General features: G+C 41.6%; 1 pseudogene; it reads right to left on the bottom strand.

Moving 5' to 3' along the window:
- Window positions 1-17648: 17648 nt before the first annotated feature.
- On the bottom strand, window positions 17649-19262 carry LOC128578945 (actin-related protein 2/3 complex subunit 1A-like; annotated as a pseudogene).
- Between the last annotated feature and the right edge of the window lie 4277 nt (window positions 19263-23539).

The following is a 23539-nucleotide window of genomic DNA, read 5'->3' on the forward strand; positions in this document are numbered from 1 at the left end:
TGGGTATTTTTTCTTCCATTCTTGGGATACTTTACTAAGAAGAATATGTTCCAGCTCCATCCATGTAAACATGAAAGAGGTAAAGTCTCCATCTTTCTTTAAGGCTGCATAGTATTCCATGGTATACATATACCACAATTTATTAATCCATTCGTGGATCGATGGGCACTTGGGCTTTTTCCATGACTTAGCTATTATGAATTGGGCTGCAATAAACATTCTGGTACAAATATCTTTGTTATGTTGTGATTTTTGGTCTTCTGGGTATATGCCCAGCAGAGGAATTACAGGATTGAATGGCAGATCTATTTTTAGATCTCTGAGTGTTCTCCATATATCTTTCCAAAAGGAATGTATTAATTTGCATTCCCACCAGCAGTGCAGAAGTGTTCCCTTTTCTCCGCATCCACGCCAACATCTCTGGTCTTGAGATTTTGTGATATAGGCTAGTCTCATTGGAGTTAGATGATATCTCAAAGTAGTTTTGATTTGCATTTCTCTGATGATTAAAGATGATGAGCATTTTTTCATATGTCTGAAGGCCGTGCGCCTGTCTTCTTCAGAGAAGTTTCTCTTCAAATCCCTTGCCCAGCCTGCGATGGGATCCCTTGTTTTTTTCTTGCTGATGCGTTTGAGTTCTCTGTGGATTCTGGTTATTAAACCTTTGTCAGAGTTATACCCTGCAAATATCTTCTCCCATTCTGAGGGCTGTCTGCTTGCTCTGCTTACTGTGTTCTTAGCTGTGCAGAAGCTTTTTAGTTTGATCAAGTCCCAGTAGTGTATTTTTGAAGCTGCTTCAATTGCCCGGGGTTTCTCCTCATGAAATGCTCACCCAGACCAATTTCTTCAAGGGTTTTCCCTGCATTCTCCTCTAGTATTTTTAAAGTTTCATGTCTTAAGTTTAAATCTTTAATCCAATGAGAGTCTATCTTAGTTAATGGTGAAAGGTGTGGGTCCAATTTCAGTCTTCTGCAGGTTGCCAGCCAGTTCACCCAGCACCATTTGTTAAATAGGGAATCTTTTCCCCACTGAATGTTTTTAATTAGCTTGTCAAAAATCAAATAGCGGTAAGTAGCTGGATTCATCTCTTGGTTCTCTATTCTGTTCCAGATATCTACTTCTCTGTTTTTGTGCCAATACCATGCTGTTTTGATCACTATCGATTTGTAGTAAAGTCTGAGGTCTGGTAGTGTGATTCCTCCTGTTTTGTTTTTATTTCTGAGTAATGTCTTGGCTATTCGAGGTTTTTTCTGGTTCCATATAAAACGAAGTAATGTTTTTTCAAGATCTTTAAAATATGACAGTGGAGCTTTAATAGGGAGTGCGTTGAAATTATATATTGCTTTGGGTAGTATGGACATTTTGATAATGTTGATTCTTCCTAGCCATGAGCATGGTATGTTTTTCCATTTGTTAACATTTTCAGCTATTTCTTTTCTTAGAGTTTCATAGTTCTCTTTATAGAGATCTTTCACGTCTTTTGTTAGGTAAATTCCCAAATATTTCATCTTCTTTGGCGCAACTGTGAATGGGATAGAGTCCTTAACTGCTTTTTCAATTTGACTGTTGTTGGTGTATATAAAGGCTACCGATTTATGAATGTTGATTTTGTAACCTGAGACACTGCTGTATTCCTTGATCACTTCTAGGAGTTTTGTAGTAGAGTCCCTAGTGTTTTCCAGATACACAATCATATCATCTGCGAAGAGCGAGAGTTTGATCTCTTCTGACCCTATATGGATACCCTTGATCGCCTTTTCTTCCCTAATTGCGGTGGCTAAAACTTCCATTACAATGTTGAAAAGCAATGGAGACAATGGGCAGCCTTGTCTGGTTCCCGATCTGAGTGGAAATGATTCCAATTTAACTCCATTCAATATGATATTGGCTGTGGGTTTGCTGTAGATAGCCTCTATCAGTTTAAGAAAAGTCCCTTCTAGACCAATTTTCTTGAGTGTTCTGATCATGAAGGGATGCTGGATATTATCAAAAGCTTTTTCTGCATCAATTGAGAGAATCATATGGTCTTTGTTTTTTAATTTGTTTATGTGTTGAATTACATTTATAGATTTACGTATATTGAACCAGCCTTGAGACCCTGGGATAAAACCAACTTGGTCATGATGTATAATTTGTTTGATGTGTTGCTGGATTCTGTTTGTTAGGATCTTGTTGAATATTTTTGCATCTATATTCATTAGTGATATTGGTCTATAATTTTCTTTTCTTGTTGGGTCTTTTCCTGGTTTGGGGATCAGGGTGATGTTTGCTTCATAGAACGTGTTGGGTAGTCTTCCTTCTTTTTCTACATTTTGGAACAGGTTGAGTAATATAGGTACTAATTCCTCTTTAAAGGTTTGGTAGAATTCTGACGTGAAACCATCTGGTCCCGGGCTTTTCTTTTTAGGGAGGTTTTGTATAGTTGATGCTATTTCTGAACTTGATATGGGTCTGTTCAACATTTCCACTTGATTCTGGTTAAGTCTTGGAAGGTGGCGTGCTTCCAAGTATCGGTCTATTTCCTTCAGATTTTCATATTTCTGAGAATAAAGTTTCTTGTAATATTCATTAAGGATTTTTTGGATTTCTGATGAGTCTGTGGTTATTTTGTCTTTGTTGTTTCTGATTGATGATATTAGGGATTTTACTCTTTTTTTCCTGATTAGGTTGGCCAGAGGTTTATCTATTTTATTGACCTTTTCAAAAAACCAGCTTTTTGATTTATTGATCTGTTGTATTATTCTTTTGTTTTCAATTTCATTTAATTCTGCTCTAATTTTGGTTATTTCTTTTCTTCTACTGGGTTTGGGGTTGGAATGTTCTTCCTTTTCCAGTTGCGTGAGATGTCCCATTAAGTTGTTAACTTCCTCTCTTTCCGTTCTCTTGAGGAAGGCTTGCAGTGCTATAAATTTCCCCCTTAGAACTGCCTTTGCAGTGTCCCAGAGGTTCTGATAGCTTGTGTCTTCATTGTCATTTTGTTCCAAAAAATTGGTGATTTCTTTCTTAATCTCATCTCTGACCCAGCTATCATTCAGCATAAGGTTATTTAACTTCCATGTTTTTGTATGGGTATGCAGATTCCTGTTGTTACTCAATTCAAGTTTTATTCCATGATGGTCCGAGAAGATGCATGGAATAATTTCTATTCCTTTAAATTTACTGAGGTTAGACTTGTGACCTAAAATGTGATCAATTTTGGAGTAAGTTCCGTGGGCTGATGAGAAGTATGTGTATTCAGTTTTGTTGGGATGAAATGTTCTGTAGATGTCTGCTAAATCTAAATATTGGATGGTTAGGTTTAAATCTAAGATTTCTTTGCTCAGCTTCTTGCTGGAGGATCGATCCAACACTGCCAAGGGAGTGTTGAAATCTCCAACGATTATGGAGCTGGAGGAAATCAAGTTACTCATGTCTGTTAGAGTTTCTCTTATAAATTGAGGTGCATTCTGGTTGGGTGCATAGATATTAATAATTGAGATCTCGTCATATTGAGTGTTACCCTTAACAAATATGAAGTGACCATTCTTGTCCTTCCTTACTTTTGATGGTTTAAAGCCTACTGTATCTGCAAATAAAATTGCAACACCTGCTTTTTTCTGATTACCATTTGCCTGAAATATGGATGACCATCCTTTCACCATGAGTCTGTATTTGTCTTTTAAGTTGAGATGTGACTCTTGTATGCAACAAATATCTGGCTTGAGTTTTTGTATCCAGTCAGCTAACCTATGCCTCTTTAGAGGACAGTTTAAGCCATTCACATTGATGGAGAGTATTGATAAGTCTGGTGGAATTTTGGGTATCGAGTTTTTCAAAGGTCCAGTGGACATTTTTAATCCTTTCGCCAGTGTGGAAGTTGGAGTTTGATCCGAAGTTTCTGGGTGATTTTACTTTTGTGGTATAGGATTGGGTTGGTCATTGTGGAGGATAGGTCTGAGAACATCCCGAAGAGCTGGTTTACTTATGGCAAATTTTTTCAACATATGAATGTCATTGAAGTATTTAATTTCTCCATCATAGATGAAACTCAATTTAGCTGGATACAAGATCCTGGGTTGAAAGTTTTTTTGCTTTAGGAGATTAAAAGTTGATGACCAGCCTCTTCTTGCTTGAAAAGTTTCAGCAGAGAGATCTGCAGTTATTCTAATATTCTTACCTTTGTACGTTATAGTTTTCTTTCGCCGGGTTGCTTTGAGAATCTTCTCTTTCATGTTAACTTTAGTGAAGCTAATTATGATATGTCTGGGAGATGGCTTATTGGGGTTGAATCGTGCTGGGGTTCTGAAGCTGTCTGCTATCTGAATTTCAGATTCTCTGGGCATGTCTGGAAAATTTTCTTTCATAAATTCATGTAGAAGGGCCTCTGTGCCCTTGGCAGCCACTTCATCGTTCTCCGGAATTCCTATAACCCTTATGTTGTTTTTTTTCGAATTATCTGAGAGTTCTCTGAGTGAGTGATCCGTTTTTGCTCTCCATTTCTCTTCCTCTTTGAGAGATTGGGAGCGTTCGAAGACTTTATCTTCAATGTCAGAAATCCTTTCTTCTGCTTGCTCCATTCTGTTACTGAGGGATTCTACTGTATTTTTCATATCTTTGAGGGCTGTAAGTTCTTGTTTCAGTGTGTCTAAGTCTTTGGTGGTTTTGTCTTTAAATTCGTTAAATTCTTGAGACAATTTTTGAATTTCTCCTCGAATTCCTAATTCCATTTTATTGATCTTGTCTGCAAACCAAATTCTGAATTCGACTTCTGACATCTCAGCCAGTTGTTTATGAATGGGATCTTCAATCACATCTGCCGTATCTTTTCTTGGGGGGGTTGATCTATTCTGGTTATTCATGTTACCAGAGTTTTTCCGCTGATTCCGCCCCATGGTTTACTCCCTTTGGTTTTTCCCCTGGGGTTTTATCGAGGGCCCGTACAGTGTTGTGGCCTGAGAAACTGGGGCCCTGTCTGGTGTGGTGGGGCTAAGTGGTTCTGTCTTGTTTTCAGCTGGTTTCTGTTCGATCCTATTGCAACTTCTACTCTGGCTTGAAGTCTAAGCTGTGTGGAAAAATCAGCAATTAAGTCACCCCGCCTGCCCACCTCTGGCCCCAGTTGGAAAAGGAGAATCAAACCTTCCTACAATCGCACACCCAGGGCACCGCCTGAAAAGTCCTCAGTCTATTAGCCCAGTTCAAAAGGTCCGAATCAACTGTCTCAATCGGCACTTGTCTCGGGTGGAAGGGTTCAAGAGGTCTCTTTGAACTGGATCGCAGGGGCCTGGTTACTCCTCTGACACAGTTCACCCCAGTGCAGCGTGGAGTCAGGAGGAGCCACCCAGCAGACAGAGCAGTCTAGGAAGGTTGACGTCTCCTTCCCCACTTTGCCCCTCCGTGGGACCCAGTCACTGGTATCTCTGCAGATGGCTAACCCAGTTGCCTGCAGTGAACAGACACTCTAGGGATTTGCACCTGCCTGAATCGCAAGGAAGTCTGCCAGGCCCCCGCAGACTGACGCTATCTAGCAGGAGGAGATGGGGCCTGACATCTTTGAGTGTTTGATGCAGGTGATGGGAAGGAGGTGTTCACTCAGGCTTAGCCCCGTCCCTGATGGATGCTGCTAACAGAACAGAACAGAACAGACAACTTTGTGAGGTTCTGTCTCTGTTCCTGTCGTCGCCTACAGAAGACGGGCTGTTTTGAGTTCAAACGTCTTTTCCTGCTGGAGAATTGCGTCTGAACACCTCTCTGGGTCGGCCCCGCCCTGGAAGCTTCCCGGGTTTGTGAGCCGCGTCACCCGGTGGCCTCCTCTGGTTGCCCAGGGAGACAGGGGGTGTGGCCTCAGAATATCCAGAAGTGAGCGTTCTGCCGTTAAAGAAAAAACGGCTGTTGATCTACCTCCAGGGAACTGCTGCTCTGGTGTGGGTACTCAGGCGACCCTTTTCTCCTCTGTCCCGCGCCCCAGAGTCAGCACTGAGCGGCCGCAGTTTGTGCTGGGTTCACACCCCTTAAGAGATCCCCCAAGAATCGGAACTCTTGGGGGATGGGCCCCCAGACCCCGATTGGGAGTCGGGGGGAGGGAAGCTAGAGTTTCCTTCAGTTTTACGCAATACTACGGTCCGGGGAGGGCTCCTGCACTGCACCGCAGGGAAGTGCCGCCAAGGCTTGATTTCCCCTCAGCAGAGTGCCCTCTCCTCGCTCACGTATCCCAGAGTCAGCGCTGACCTGACGCAGCTCAGGCACTGTGCTCTCCCCTCGAGAAATCACCCAAGGAGCCGAACTCCTGGGGGATAGGCCCTCAGACCCGGAGTGAGAGTAGGGGCTCTCAGCTCTCAGCGGGGAGGCTAGAGTCTTATTCAGTCTTGTGCCCGGGGAGGGTTGGTGCACTGCACCGCAGGGAAGTGCCGCGAGGCGTGACTCCCCCTCAGCCCGGTGCCCTCTCCTCACTTGCGTGCCTCAGAGTCAATGCTGACCAGTCGCAACTCGGGGATGTCCACTCCCCTTGAGAAATCACCCAAGGATCCGAAGTCCTAGGGGACAGGCCTCCAGACCTCAGTGGGCGGGAGGGGAGCGCCGGGGATTCAGGGTTGCCGGCAAAGGATTCCCAAAGTTTTATTCAGCCCTATGTCCGGCAGGAGAACGCCACAGCACCCCAGTAGGGGAGGTAGGTCCAGTTTTTAGAAGGTCTCTCCCGTGGAGTGTATGGGAGGGCCTTTAATTTCTGCCCGCTTGTTCAATTTTGGGGCTCTTGAGCCGGTCTCATGGGGGAGGGGGACTCCCGTCCGCTAGGTGGTGGATTTTGTACCTTTTGTTTGCGTCCTTGTGATCACAGCTTGCCTCAGCGGTGTTGATGTGCGTTCTTCAGCCTTCTCTCTTGGTGAGGCTCAAGTCCACCAGGATACTTACTAAATTCCTGTCCCTTAACTCTCCTTCTGGACGGGAGCCTTTGTTGAAAGCTGGCTTCAGTCCACCATCTTGTCTCCCCCTGTCAACTCTTCTATTGAGGACTAATTATAATGACTTAATTCATCTTTGTCATCTCTTAGGTTGTTTGAGATGAACAGTGCATTATGGTTTAATTGTCTAATATGACAGTTCTTTTTATGTCCACCATTGTGGTGGGTTATTCTGAATTTGGAAATGACTCTGTTTTTAATTAGAAAGTATTTTTGCACACCATCCAGAATTTCCAGATATGACATGAACATAGATGATTCCTACTTAGTGTTACTCCAGAGGGTGCTTTCCATCCCAACCTTCTGGTCACAACACATAGTTGTAGAGCAAATTGCATGCTATCCCAAACAATGAAGCTACAATGGTCCTTCTGCCACTGTTCAATCACCCTTCTTGAGTATAGTCCGTGATAACCCCAAAGTTGCCCCTACCATCAACCATACACAGGGAAAAAGGGAAATTGTAGCTATATGTACTTTTATATACACCAAAAGTTTATGAAATATTTATAAACTGTTATCTATGTGTTGCCATCCCTTTGTAAAATTTGTAATTTTGTAAAGGTATATTTGTTTATTTATTTTTTTGAGACGGAGTCTCACTTTGTCGCCCCTAGTAGGGTGCCTTGGCATTACAGCTCACAGCAACCTCAAACTCTTGGACTCAAGGGATTCTTTTGCCTGAGCCTCCCTCCCATGTAGCTGGGACTCTAGGCGCCCGCCACAAGCCAGGCTACTTTTAGAGGTGGGTTTTGCTCTGGCTCAGGCTGGTCTTGAACCTGTGAAGTCAGGCAATCCACTTGCTTCAGCCTCCCAGAGTGCTGGGATTACATTTGTGAGCCACATACCTGGCCTTTGTAAAGGCATATTTGGCTACAATTTTCAATTTTCCCTGTTTATGGTGACTTTGGGACAACTTGTAGATTTTTACAAACTACAGGCATTGTGTCACTATCTTTCAATTATCTTGATCTCTTTAGACGTACAACTGATCCAGAGACTAGGAGGCCAGAAGCTCAACCTGGATCACAGATGTGCATTGAGTACATCTGAGAATGTCCCCATTCCCATTTTTCTGTTTCTCTGTTTTTCATGAATGTATACATGCACTAGCTGCATCCCCACATGTGCAAGACCCAAATCTGCAGATCCAAATTCTGAGTCCAAGTGTTTCCTCAGACACTGCTGCCTTCTTCAGAATCTAGAAACTTTAAAGTGCCAGTAAACTATGTCATGTTTCAAGATTGTGATTGTTGGTCTTCCTCGAACCAAAGGTATTTGTGGTTTGTTGTTTACAAAGTGTTGAGCTGAGGGGATTCTGCTGTGTTTGCTTTGTCTAGCTAAGTGTTACTACATGTAGTCTAGAAGGAGTAGCAGCAATAGAGGGAATTTGTTTTTTTTGAGACAGAGTTTCACTATGTTGCTCTCGGTAGAGTGCTGTGGAGTCATAGTTCACAGCAACCTCAAACTCTTGGGCTTAAGCATTTCTCTTGCCTCAGCCTCCCAGTTAGCTGGGACCACAGGCATCTGCCACAATGCCCAGCTACTTTTTTGTTGCAGTTGTTATTGTTGTTTAGCTGACCCAGGCCGGGTTTTAACCAGCCAGCCTCGGTGCATGTGGCTGGTGGCATAACACCTGTGCTTCGGGCCCTGAGCCAGTGGGAATTATTGAAGAAGGCACTTCATTCATTCACTCAAAACCTACAAATTTTAACCAGACCCAAGATTAACTCTTCCCTCCTGGAAAGTGAAAGTCACAATGCCAGAGTTGGTGGAAGAACAAGCAGTTTATTCAAGAGCAATATGAGGAGATGGCTAACTAATGTTGCAAAGACCACCTTATGTTTCCGGGCTGACCAGAAGTGGTGAAAGGGGAAAGGAGCTTGAAACGTTCTATGTGTAGGTTTCCATGCCTCCTTGAAATGGTTTCCTGCCGTCTGTCAGTCTGGCTGACATCAGCTAGACCAAAACAGAAGTGGGAGTTAACTGCTTCCTATTTTCCTTCAAGGGGAGTTTGCAATCTTTTTTTTTTTTTTAAATCATAGCAATCATGGGGTACAATGTACTGGTTTTATATACAATTTGAAATAATTTCATCTATCTAGTTAACATAGCCTTCATGGTATTTTCTTATTGTGTTAAGACGTTTATTTTCTCTTTTCTTTTCTTTTTTTTTTTTTTTTTTGTGATTTTTGGCCGGGGCTGGGTTTGAACCCACCACCTCCAGCATATGGGACCGGCACCCTACTCCTTGAGCCACAGGCACCGCCCAAGACGTTTATTTTCTATATTTAGTAAATTTCACATGTACCCTTGTAAGTTCTGCAATCTTGAAGCTATAGTGAATGGCTCAAAACCTTTTCCTGAAAAAAAAAAATTTTTTTTTTTTTTGAGACAATCTCACTATGTCAACCTTAGTAGAGTGCTGTGGCATTATAGCTCACAGCAACCTCAACTCTTGTGCTTAAGTAATTCTGTTGCCTGAGCCTCCCAATTAACTTGGACCATAGGCACCCGCCACAGTGCTGGCTTGTTGTTGTTGTTGTTGTTGTTGTTGTTGTTTGGCAGGCCTGGACTGGATTCGAACTCCCAGCCCCGGTGTATGTGTTCAGTGCCTTGGCACTGAGCCCCTTCCTGAAATTGTTTTTGAGTCAGAGTCTCACTTTCTCACCCTTCTTAGAATGCTGTAGCAACACAACTCAAAGCAACCTCAAACTCCTGGACTCAAGCAATCCTCTGGCCTTGTCCTCCTGAGTAGCTGGGACTACAGGCACCCACTACAGTGCCCAGCTCTTTATAGAGGTAGGGTCTCACTATTGCTCAGGCTGGTCTGGTACTCCTGAGCTCTGCCAAGCCACCTGCCGTAGGCTCAGGAGAATGCTGGGACTACAGGCTTCATGGTTCAAATACTCTTTTTCCATTTTCTTATAATAGTCAAGAGGCTCAAAAAGTCCTTCTCCGCTACATATGGCTGAGTCTTCTTTCCATTCTCTCTGCATCCAGGCTTCCCATATGCCCTAAAAAATTCTCACCTTAAATTTATATCCTGAAATAGTGAAAATCTTCCCTTTCTCTCTTTTGAAAATGAGAAAATGTAGATGCCCCAAATTCCCATTGTGGACTAGTTTGGGTCATTGGATAGTAGCAAAGAAGTGGAATATGTACTGTGGAAGCTCCGTCAGTTCTATGTAAAATAAAATGACGTCCATGCATTTTTATAGAAGATAACATTAACTGCCTAAAGTAACTCAAAGTTCTGAAAAGCAGAATAATTACAAAAGACTTGCTTTCTAGGATGGTAAAAAAGACTATTTAAAGACACAATTAGAGATTAGAAGACATGCCAGATAATCTGTACATTGAACTTTGTCAAAACTGGGTTTTTCCAGTATCAGCAACACAAGCTCCAGAGCCCAGACCCAGAACTGAAGATCTACTTGCCACGCGACACCAGGGGAAACAGTTCACTTTAGTGTCTTGAGCAACACTGTTCAAAACTTCAGTGAGCACACAGATCACCTGGAATCTTATTAAAATGCAGACTAAATGATTCACGAAGCCTGGGGTGGGGCCTGAGATTCTACAAGCTCCTCTGGGATGGAAGTGGTGCTGGTACACAGACCAAAGCTTGCATAGCAAGCTCTTAAATCATATGTGAAAAAACGGGATGAACGTAGCATGCTATGAGAAGGAACGAGGCTATGTGTGTAGAGCACTTTAGATTCTTTGGAAGAAGGCCACCATATCATTATAACCAGTAGTGATTTCAACAGACTATAATTTAAGTGTCTTAATAATCCTACATCTTTGAGTATAAATTCTATTACCTAGAATTTCAGGATTATCCATATTTTAGATAAAGTTATAAAGAAGTTAATGTTTACATACAAACCTAATGTTTTTCCCAAACTTAATAGCCTTTCTGATAGTTAAAATAATTTTCTAATAAAAGTTGTGTGTACCTCCTGAGATACTAAAAAACAAAAACAAACAAACAAACAAAACTGGGTTTTTCAACTAGTTTTTATCAGATTATGAGTACTTTTTCTGGCCAGTACTATCACAGCACTGATGTTGTTTTTGCATTTGAAAATCAGCACCTGATACTAATTTGTCCTGTTACAGTTGATATTAATTTTATACACTCAGTTACGGTGCTCTTTGACACATATTCTGTTGTAGGGTTCAGTATATCTACTTGGGGAGATTATCAACTAATGTACACAAACCAAAACATTTATTGAGGAAGCACCTCTTTCTTCTTAGATTCTCTTTCATATACCTTTCTTTGGAAAGTAAAGGTTGTTATTATTATTTATTTTTGAGACAGAATCTCACTTTGTCATCCCCGGTAGAGTGCTGTGGCATCATAGTTCACAGTAACCTCAGACTCTTGGGCTCAAGTGATCCTCTTGCTTCAGCCTCCCTAGTAGCTGGGATTATAGGAGCCTGTTACAACACCCAGCTATTTTTAGAGATGAGGTCTCTCTATAGCTCAGGTTGGTCTCAAACATATGAGCTCAGGCTATCAGCCCTCGTCGGGCTCCCAGAGTGCTGGAATTACAGGCATGAGCCACTGTTCCCTGCCTAAAGGTTGTCATCTGGTTCAGGAATCAACTGTGGTAAATCCAGTGTGTACAGTTCCCTGCATGTTTGACAAAGTATCATCCTGGGACAGAAGCATTTTCATTTCTGTTGAGCTTATTGGAAATTTAAAAATGGAATCTTCACCCCATATCTTCTGAATAAAAATCTGCATTTTATCAAGATCTCCAGTTCTTTCTTGTACATGTTAAAACTTAAGAGGTACCATTTATCTCACTATGACATTTTTATATAAAAAACATACACAGGTTATACTATATGATGTAAATAAGGCACAAAAATATACATGCCGGTATTGGTAGCCTTTTATTTCTACTGTGTTAACAAAGAAGTGTAATGTGTTTTGTGGATGTTGTCATCCCTTTTCTTTAGTGTTTGACAACACACGAGCGAATATAGCTCTTCTATACTTCTTAGGTAATTGCAGTCACTCATATAAGTTAGCAACAGTTCTCTGTACTTAACTAAAAGTGAAATTCAATCTCCCCTGGCTTCCTGGTAAATTCGTTTGTTTTTTAGGGAGTGTCGACATTCAAGGACATGCTTATAGAATTTTCTATGGATTAGTGGGCCTGCCTGGATCTTGCTTAGCAGAATTTGTATTATGATGTCATGTTAGAGAACTATAGAAGCCTGGTCTTTCTGGGTGAGGATAACTTAAATACGCATTTCCAGGTCTACACTAAGCAATTCATAGTCTGTCTTTGTAGAATGTTTTTATTCAGTTTATTCTTTGATTGTATGAGTATCAGGTTTTTGTTTCTAAGGAAAAGTTTAGGATATCTTGGTATAGAAAAGATAATATTGAAATTGTTTTATTTTAGCATTAATCTTATCCTTTTGTGAGCTGATTTATATACTTCACTAGATTAATGGTAATGTCGGAAATTTAGTGGCATAGATTGTTACTGATACCTTTAAGTCTGATTTCTAGTACCAAATTTTATTTCAGTAGTTCTGGGTAGTGGAGTTAGGAATCCTCCAACTTTAAATACTTTTTAAAGATTCTGACGTTTCTGTAAGGAACCTCTATGTGGGGATTATTATTTCAGGATTTTTTTTTTTTTTTTTTTTGCAGTTTTTGGCCGGGGCTGGGTTTGAACCCGTCACCTCCAGTAAATGGGGCCGGCGCCCTATTCCTTTGAGCCACAGGTGCTGCTCTCAAGATCTTTTAAAATATTCTTTTCTCTACTTTAGCAAGGTACTAGATTGCCAGTTGAAGAATCCCAATTCCTTTTTTCTAATAAGACATGCCTTGCTGTCTCTGGGCCAGCCCTCATCACCTGTCTAGAGGAAAGCAAAGAACCCTGGAAGGTGAAGACACATAAGAGAGTAGTCAAACACCCAGGTAGGTTTCAGTGAATGAAGCAGATAACACTGGTTAGAGGTCCAAAGGTCAAGGAGAAAACCATGTACCCTATAAAGCAATACAACTGTTCTGTACCCATAGTGATTTAAATAAAGTTTTTTTTTTTTTTTTGAGACAGAGTCTCACTATGTTGCCCTTGGTAGAGTGCTGTGGCATCATAGCTCACAGCAACCTCAAACTCTTGGGCTTGAGCAATTTTCTTGCCTCAACCTCCCAAGTAGCTGGGACTACAACTACTCGCCACAACGCCCAGCTATTTTTTTGTTCCAGTTGTCCTTGTTTAGTTGGCCTGGGCTGGATTCCAACCCACCACCCCTGGTGCATGTGGCTGGCGCTGTAACCACTGTGCTATGGCGCTGAGCCTAAATAAAGCATTTTTTTCAGGTTAAAACAAAGAAAAGGAGAAAACCACACAATACAATGTGATTAGGGAAGCTCAGCTTAATTGGAAATGATTTTTGAGAAGCCTGGGTTTCTTTTTCTTATTCTTACATAAGGGGATCTCTCTTCTTATTTTTATTATTTTTAATTTTTATTTTCTTATTGATACAGAATCTCACCCTCCTGCTTCACACTAGAGTGCCATGGCATCAGCCTAGCTCAGAGAAACCTAAGCCACTGGGATCAAGTGATTTTTCTGTCTCAGCCTCCATAGGGTCTTCTTGGTTGTGACAGCATCTCAGATTCTTCTTGTTTTTGATAACTTTAACAGGGTTGAGAATTACTCGTGGTTATTTTATAGCATGTCCCTCAACTGAAATTAATCTAATATTTGAATACAGTACTAAGAATAATGTGTTCCACATCCATCCAGGTTAATATGAAAGATGTAAAGTCTCCATCTTTTTTAGTGGCTGAATAGTGTTCCATATACCACATATACCACAGCTTGTTAATCTATTCCTGTGTTGGTGGGCATTTTGGCTATTTCCACATTTTGGTGATTGTAAATTGAGCTGCAATAAACTGTCTAGTGCAAGTGTCCCTGTGGTAAAAGGATTTTTTTTCTTCTAGGTAGATGCCTAGCAATGAGATTGCAGGATCAAATAGTAGATCTAGCTTGAGTTCTTTAAGGGTTCTCCAAACTGCCTTCCAAAAAGGTTGTATTAGTTTGCAGTCTCACCAGCAGTGTAAAAGTGTTCCCTTCTGTCCACATCTGCAGTTTTGAGACAAGCATCTGCAGTTTTGAGAAAAGCTCGGTGCTGATCACCAGTGACAGCAAAATGGTGTCTGTGGAGACAGCTGTTTCTAGCTGGTGAAGTTCTGCTCTTTTTATGGCCTTTGAGAACTTTGCTGAGGGATAATAGTACACGGTCATGCCCCTATCTGGTTGGGTGTAGTTTCTCGACATCATGTCGCTCTTGGCATGATGCCTTTTGAAATGGGAGATGAGTGTCTAAGATGGACGTTCTTATGTCAAGGGTGTTCCATACACCCCACTATGGCTGCTTGTCTCCCATGATTTTAATCTGGCCATCTCTGTCAGCTGCAGGAAGTCCATTTTATCTGGAGAGCTTGAGGTCTTATCTGTAGTTTTATTTCTTTTGTTTTGTTCTGAGACAGTTTCACTCTGTCGCCCTGGAGTTGAGTACTGTGACATCGTAGCTCACAGTAACATCAAAATCTTGGGCTCAAGCAATCCTTTTGTCTCAGTCTCCTAAGAGCTGGAACATGCCTGCCACAACTCCTGGCTAATTTTTCTATTTTGCAGAGATGGGGTCTTGCTTTGCTTAGGCTGCTCTCCAACTCCTAAGCTAAGGCCATCTATTCACCTCTGCCTCCTGGAGTGCTAGGATTACAGGCATGAACCACCTCACTGGGCCATCTGCAGTTTCATTTCACAGTCCCACTTGCAGGAAGGCTCAGTTGCCCCTGCCAGGGAATGAGTCCCAACACTCTTGCCAGAACAAGCTCAGACAGTCATCTCCAGAGGCAAAATTTGACCTCATTCTCCTCTTCCAGGTACTAATTCATCACTTTTGGTTCCACAAACAGTGCTGTCTTCTAAATGCCTAGATTTGGGCACATTAGAACTTGATCCTAGAGGAGCAGCTTCTCTTGATGACATCCCCCACTACTCTGTTGTCCTTGAAATGATGAGTAATGATGGTGGGGCTTTGTCTCCTCCTTCCTTGTCTGAGGCCTGCTTCTCTCAGATTAACACATAGAAGGTGTAGGAGCATGAAGAAAGGTTTCTGATCCGTCGTTAGGAGACGGTTCCCTTCTTGTTTCACTTTGATCTTCAACAGCACGGCTTGGTTTCATTGTTGGAGCTACCAGAATCACTCCAGCCATCCAGATCACTGGGAACCCTCTGTGTCTCCAGAGAAAAACAGTTGGTAGACTCCACCTGGTATTCCTGGAGGCTTCTAAGTGGGTGAATTTGGACAAGAAATCTATTCTGTTTCCAGGTAGCAAACATTCTCTCTTTCTCCCTAAGTGGTAATTTTGTTCTTTTGTTTTGAAAACAGTTATTAATTACACAAACAAGGCAATGGACTTGATTGGCCAATTTTTCCCTTGTTGAATAGTCAGGGTAAGGATTTTGTTCAAATGCCTGTTGAAGTATCTTCAGGTCATCTGGAGTAAATTTATGATGTGATCTTATTTTTCCTCTGTTCCCTTTTGTTCTTATTTCTTCATGACTGTTCTTACTTGGAGATCCATTGGAAGCCATGTCCAATCTCTCCTCCAGCATTTCCCAGCAACACCGAGAATGAAAGAACTTTCTATGGCTTACGTGTGACTGCAGGGTCTGTCTATTCTTCCATTGCTTTTTTATTTATTTATTTATTTTTGTAGTTTTTGGCCAGAGCCAGGATTGAACCTGCCACCTGTGGTATATGGGGCTGGTGCCCTACACCTTGAGCCACAGGCACTGCCCCAAGTATTCTTCCATTGCTTTTAAGGTGATAAAATGTGTGTATTTTTTAGTAAATCTGTGGAACTTTTTTTGTAATAGTCTTTTTTTTTTGAGACAGAGCCTCAAGCTGTCGCCCTGGGTAGAGTGCCATAGCATCTCAGCTCACAGCAACTTCTAACTTATGGTCTTAAGCGATTCTCTTGCCTCTGCCTCCCAGGGCAGGCACCCACCACAACGCCTGGTTATGTTTTGGTTGTAATTGTCATTGTTATTTGGCAGGCCCGGGCTGGATTCAAACCCGCTAGCTCTGGTGTATGTGGCTGGTGCCTTAGCTGCTTGAGCTATGGGCGCTGAGCCTTTTTTAATATTCTTTAGAATGGGTGTGGTAACTCACACCTATAATCCTAATACTCTGGGACCCAATTGCTTGAGCTCGGTAGTGTTAGACCAGCCTAAATAAGAGGGAGAGCCTGTCTCTACTAAAAATAGAAAAATTAGCTAAGCATTGTAGTGGTTGCCTATTGTGTCACCTACTGGGAGTGAGTGGTGAGATGAGGCTGGAGAATTGCTTGAACCCAGGAGTTTGAGTTTGCTGTGAGTTAGACTGGCCCTATGACACTCTAGCCAGGGCAACGGAATGGAACTGTGTCTGAAAAAAGTTTTTTTTCTTGGCTCAGCGCTGGTAGCTCAGATGGCTAAGGTGCCAGCCACATACATCAGAGCTGGTGCTTTCAAATCTAGCCCAGGACTGTCCAACAACAATGAGGACTGCAACCAAAAATAGCCGGGTGTTATGGTGGGTGCCTGTACTCCCAGCTACTTGGGAGGCTGAGGCAAGAGAATCACTTAACACAGGAGTTGAAGGTTGCTGTGAGCTGTGATGCCGTGGCACTGTACCAAGGGCAACAGCTTGAGGCTCTGTCTCAAAAAAAAAAAAAAAGTTTCTTTTTCTTTAGCATTATATCCAAAATATGTGAGTGAAGTGGTGATGTTTGCGTTTGGTTCAGAAATCCTAGAAACACCACAAATAGTTGTATGTTTTCTGTTTTACATTTTTTTATGCTATGAATGTTTCAAATAAGATTCTCAGAAATTATAGTCAATAATTTTATCAAAACAACTAAGGATGTCCCCAAATTTCAAATTTTGTTTTTATATGGACTGTGATAAATAATTTAATTTCTATGTGATCTAATTTGCCAAACTTAATATAGTTAGATGTATCTACTCCTTACAATTCTCTTTTTGTTTTGTTTTTTTTTTGCCACGAAGCCATGTGCCATTGCATTATAGATCACGGCAACTTTTAATTCTTGGGCTCAAAGGATCCCCTTGCCTCAGCCTTTTGAGTAGCTGGGACTACAGGCTCTGTCCACTACATTTGGCTAGTTTTGGAATTTTTAGTAGAGCTGGTGTCTGCCTCTTGCTTGAGGGTGGTTTTGAACTCCTGAACTCTGGCAGTCTATTTGCCTTGACCTCCCTGAGTGTTAGGATTAGAAGTATGATCCCCTACATCCAGCAGGTACATTTCTTTTCTTTTCTTTTTTTTTTTTTGTAGTATTTTAATTTAATTTTCTACTGGACGAATTTACATATCTCCCTCACCCTTTCCTTTAAGTTAGTGTGACAGTTCTCCATAATAAACTACTTAAAGAGAAGCTTTGGTCAAGAATGGAATGAAATAGAAAAAAAAAAAAATCACTGCTGCTTTAAAAAAACCAATACTTTCACCAATTTTATACTCAAACAAAACCACATAATATTTGCACGATATGTGTTTTCAGTGTTCCTTGGGGCTGGCTTTCCTCTCCATCCAATGGCAGAGCTGCGATCAGCAACTGTTTGTCATTCTGGATTGCAGAGGCTCACTCAAGCTTCACATTATCCGGAGGCCCTGGATAGAAGATTCTAAGGTCTTGAAATCCCAAATTGTCATGGCTCCATCAATGCCAGTAGTGCAAAATTTGCGACAATCTTGCTTGTCCACCTCATAAGTAGACACTTGAGTGGTGCTATTGGGGTGCAGTGTCTCCAGGGCTGTATTGCGGTCCTTGGTCGTGGCCCTCTTCTCCATGTTGCAGAAATGTTTCATGGCAGACATGTTGCGCGGGATGCTCAGTTTTGGGATGTCTAACTTGGACACAAAGGTCAAGCAGCTGCGGTCATCGTAGTTAAAGAGCATTGGGCAGCAGTCATGGCCAGCAGCCACAACGCTATTCTCTTAGACAAATGACACACTCAGGAGTGGTAGGAACTCTGCTTTCAGAGTTGAGACCTGTACACTTTTTGAAGCATCAGCAACAGACACGGTGCTGTCATGACTGACCCAGGGTAGGCAGCTCCCACTGGTGGAGAAGCTGACCCCATGGACCCAGCCACCTGTGCAACTGCCCCCAAACTCTGACATCAGCTGACCAAAAGGCAACTTGCTGCACCAGGATGTACTTGGCTGGCTTTTCATCCACTTCTTTAATATAGGCAGAAAACACTCTGCATTTGAAGTCACATTGTTGTAACTCATTTGCCACCTGGAAGAAAAATTTGGACCCCACTTCAGGTATAAATCAGATGGTGATGTATTACACCTGCACAGGTGGGCCGCCGTCGCGAAGGGCAAACAGCCCTGAAGAGAAAAGCAGGCTGTCTTTTATACCCTTTTTGTGCTATGTGGCAAGTTAAGTAAAAATAGAAGCAGAAAGTGGTTGGTTAGCTCAGGGGTAGGGTTATACTGAGGGGGCTATAGCATGGCAGTTGGCATGAGAACGTGGCAGTTGGCATGGGGATAGCTTGGGAGATACAGTAGTCTGGGAACTTTGTGTAGGTAATTTTTTTCATCACTGTTTACCCATTGCTAGGGAGTTGGGGTAAGCTTTCCCATTGTTACCTTTTGCTAGGAGTTCTTGGGAACTCAGGGAACTTCCTTGTTCTGTTCTGAAACCTGTTTGAGGAATTAACCCAAGGGGGAGGGTTGAGACATGCGGGGACTCAGGCTAAGACAGTCAGGGGCCTTTCGGGGTCTTTTTGCTGGGTCAGTTATTACAACGTGATCTGCTGTCAGCAAACATTGTTGGGATGCCAATCCAAGCTGAGGATTGACTGTGGAGGGAATCGGCTTTTTAATGTGTTTGCTTTTATCCATCAGCCATTTTCAGACTCAAAGTAACAAACAGAAATGAGTCGTGCTCCGCTTCTCACAGCAAATTTGTTCTCTAAGGGGGACCACTTCACAACAGTGGCTGCACCATTAGTTCTCAGGATCACCAGGGTTGGCTTCCAGACACCATCTTTCTGACTCCAGACGGGGATTGCGGTCTGCCCCACAAGGGACAGTGCGGTCGCTTTTGGGAGCCCAGTCCAATACCTGTGATGTGTCTGTTGTGCTCCTTGAGTTCATGAGCTTTCATCCACTGGCTCCCGTTTTTCTTAAAGATGTGCACTTCGTGATTATTGGGGCTAAGGGCAATTTGGGTACAATCCTTGTTCCAGGCATGACAGGTGATTGGTTCTAGTAAAAACTGATGCAGTGAGATTATTTTTAGTTTTCAAACAATAGATAGCTGGGGTGGGGTAAGGTCCGATGGAATCAGAGTGAAGAATTCCCAGACTCTTTTCAGTAGACGGGAACAGGCTCAGTGGGAGGGGGTGGAGGACCAAGGCCCAGAAGGCTACATTTCTTATTTTATTTTATTTCCTTGAGCTTAAGCGATTCTCCTGCCTCAGCTGGGACTATAGGTGCCTGCCACAATGCCTGGCTTTTTTTTTTTTTTTTTTTTTTTTTTTTTAGAGACAAGGTCTAGCTCTGGCACAGGCTGGTCTGGAACTCCTGAGCTCAGGACAATCCACCCGCCCTGGCTTCCCAGAGTGCTAGAATTACAGGCATGAGCTACTGTCACTGGCCCACATTTATTAAATATATTATGTCATTCAGGAGTTTATAGTATTCCTGAGGTACATTAGTGTCTCTGTTGCTACAAAATAACTCTTATAATTATCTCTGGCTTAGGATATGCTTACTCATACACACACAGACACAGATACATACCCATGCAGCAGAACCTCTGAACTTTGACCACTCCAGGGACTGTAACAAACTTGTCAACATACAGAGGTGATTAGCATAAGGAACCAGACCTGGGGCGGTGCCTATGGCTCAGTGAGTAGGGGGCCGGCCCCATATGCCAAGGGTGGCGGGTTCAAACCCAGCCCCGGCCAAACTGCAACAAAAAAATAGCCGGGCGTTGTGGCGGGTGCCTGTAGTCCCAGCTGCTCGGGAGGCTGAGGCAAGAGAATCGCGTAAGCCCAAGAGTTAGAGGTTGCTGTGAGCCGTGTGACGCCATGGCACTCTACTCGAGGGCGGTACAGTGAGACTCTGTCTCTACAAAAAAAAAAGAAAAAGGAACCAGGCCTGCTGTACCATGTACACATGTGGTGCATGTCTCGTCTATGCAAATCAGGTCAGCTTGGGGAGGTGGTCAATGTCGGGAGATGGCCCACTATGGACATTCCAGTGTGTTTGCATGTGTATTTTTGTATCTATCCACATTCGTATATGCTATTTGTGCGTTTGTGTGTGTGTATGCATACACACGCACAAATAGTTATATAAACACATAAACGCACACTGAATGCCAAGATCTGCAGGCCTGTCTCCATGGTCATGAGTTTGCATCTTCCTCCAGGTCTCTGGATGGGTAGCACCACTTCCAGATTATGGCTGGGAGAAGTTGGAGAGGCCCACATGGTCACTTGAGAATTCTCAGTGGGAATTCTCCAATCAGTAACCAAGATCAGGGGTCCTCTAGTTTGCCAAGTAAATGAGGGTCAACCTTCTCTAAGTGACCCTCCTTAAAAGCATTAGGAAAATTTCATAACTTCCTTTGTGGATTCTAAAGGTCTCATATAATCACTTTTTGTGAGATGGTTTTTGATTTTATTGCCTAGGCTGGTGTCAAACTGCTGGACTGAAGTGATCCTTTCACCTCAGTCTCTAAGTAGGTGAGATGACAGGTGTGAGTCGCTGTGCTGGGCTGACATGGAAGCATTTTTTTCCATAGATGGCTCCCAGATTTTTGTTACCATGGGAGGAATACATGAACATGGGACTTTTGTTCTACCATCTTGCTGATTTTACTGTCTCTATATATGTTTCCACATTCTATTTCATTCTGTATTCAATTTTCTATAATTTTAGGTTTAAATATTCAAAACTATGTGTTAGAATTTCAACTTATGTAACAAGTAATTTGGATGAGTAGGCATTCCATATTTATTAAAAGGCTCACTTGAAAGTTCTAGTTTACTCTGGGCAAAAAGAAATCAGAGGATTGTCATCACTTTCCTCAACCTATACTGAAATGATATTTTAATTTTTCCCAAATGCCTATTTTAAATAGTATGATTTATCATATTTTACGAGGTTAATATTTTTATTTTATTTATAAACCTTTTTGATTGCATCTAAAGGGTGAATTAAACCTTTTCAGGTTTTGTAAAAATAGCAATATATTAATAACATAATAAAAATTATCTTTACTGTTTTTAAATGTTTATTAACATTTTCTGATAAGTATCTCATGTTAACGAATTGTACATTTAAATGAAATTTTATTGTCATGGGCTGCATAAAATATTCAGTATACCTGCTCATTTGATTAGCTGTTAGCTAATATTAAGAAAAAATACCTGCTTGAGTTAGGTCTATAGTGACAGTGGAGCACTGTAGTTGTCTAGAAAAGAGAATTTTTGTTTGAGATAGAGGCTCACTGTGTTGCTAGAATACTGTAGCATCTTCCCAGCTTAGAACAACTTCCAACACCTGGGTTCAAGCGATTCTCCTGCCTCAGCCTTCCAAAAAGCAGGAAGTACAGGAGGCCACCACATCTGGCTATACTTTTCTTCTTTTAGTAGAGATGGGGTCTCACTGTTCCTTAGCCTGGTCTCGAACTCCTGTGGTCCAGCTATCCTCCTGCCTCATCCTCCCAAAATGCTAGGATTGTAAGTGTGAGCCACCGTGTCTGGCCACGTTTTGGCTTTTATAAATAATGCTGTGATGAATGTGAGTGACTACATGTGTCTTCCCTGTTTTGCAGTGCATATTTTGGATATATACCCAGATGTGAGATCCCTGGATCAAATAATAACTTTTAATTTTAGTTTTCTGAGAAACCTTCATACATTTATTTATTTTATTTTATTATTATTTTTTTTTTTGTAGAGACAGAGTCTCACTGTACCGCCCTTGGTAGAGGGCCGTGGCGTCACACGGCTCACAGCAACCTCTTAACTCTCGGGCTTACGTGATTCTCTTGCCTCAGCCTCCCAAGTAGCTGGGACTACAGGCACCCGCCACAACGCCCGGCTTTTTTTTAGTTGCAGTTTGTCCGGGGTTGGGTTTGAACCCGCCACCCTCAGTATATAGGGCCGGCGCCCTACTCACTGAGCCACAGGCGCCGCCCCATACATTTATTTTTTATTAATTTATTTTTTGAGACAGAGTCTCAAGCTATCGCCTGGTTAGAGCACCGTTGCATAACAGCTCATAGCAACCTCAAACTCCTGGCCTCAAACAATTCTCTTGCCTCAGCTTCCAAAGCAGCTGGGAATACAGACGCCCACAACAATGCCCGCCTATTTTTGTTGTTGTTGCAATTTTCATTATAGTTTTAGCTGACCCCCAGCAGCCTTGGTGTATGTGGTTGGCACCCTACCCACTGAGGTAGGGGCACCGCCCTCCTTCATACATTTTAATAGCGTCTGCAACATTTCTCCTCACCAACATTTCAAAAAGTTTCTAATTTCTCTATATACTCGACACACTTTTTTTTAGTGTTGATTGTGAGTATGATGTAATATTTCATTGTGATTTGCTTTGCATTTCTCTAATAATTAGTACTGTAGGCATCCTTTGAAATGCTCACTGGCCATTTATATTTCTTTGAAAAATGTCAGTGAGCTCCTGCCATCTATCTGGTTCTGCTCCCAACCTATTTCTTAAAGTAGGTGACCTCACCTGAGTCAATTTCGTTTGTAGTTTTTATCTGTACAGAGTGTCCTAAAATTTGCCAGACATACATGGATAAGGAAAATGGGAAATAATAGCTAAATGTATCATTATATACAAAATAGTCATAGCATAATTTTCCATTTGTTTTATGTATTAAAATAAAGATATTAAAATATAATTCACTTTCCTATCTACACCTGCCTCAAAAAATAAATGGTGAAATATAATTTAAGATATAAAAATAATAGAGTATTACTCAGCTTCTAAAAATCAGGGAGTCTTTTAACATCTCTAATAAAGATAAATCTTAACATTATGGTAAATGAAATAATACAGCTTCTCCCCAAAACTAGATACATTAAATTCAATTATATAAAATAATGAAAGTAAGGCTGGGTGCGATGGCTCCCACCTCTAATCCTAGCACTATAGGTAGCTGAGTTGGGCAGATTACAATGTGATATTAAAGTGCTCCTTATGGATAATTTATAAAGTAGGATGTGTTTGGTTTAATTTTATTTTACAAAAACTGATATTATTAAAACCAATATGATTATTTTTTATTCATCTAATAAACTAGTAACATAAAATATGTAAAAAATATTCTGGGTTTATAATTATCAGATATGTTAATACTTATATAGCTGTTATAAATTTGATTATTAAAATAATTTTATTTTTTTAAAAACACTTGGCTCATTTACTATTTAATATCAATAGATATTTGATATTCTAAAGTACAAAAAATTTTTTTAAGTATACAA

This window comes from Nycticebus coucang, chromosome Y (assembly GCF_027406575.1).
Source record: "Nycticebus coucang isolate mNycCou1 chromosome Y, mNycCou1.pri, whole genome shotgun sequence".
Classification (NCBI taxonomy): domain Eukaryota; kingdom Metazoa; phylum Chordata; class Mammalia; order Primates; family Lorisidae; genus Nycticebus; species Nycticebus coucang.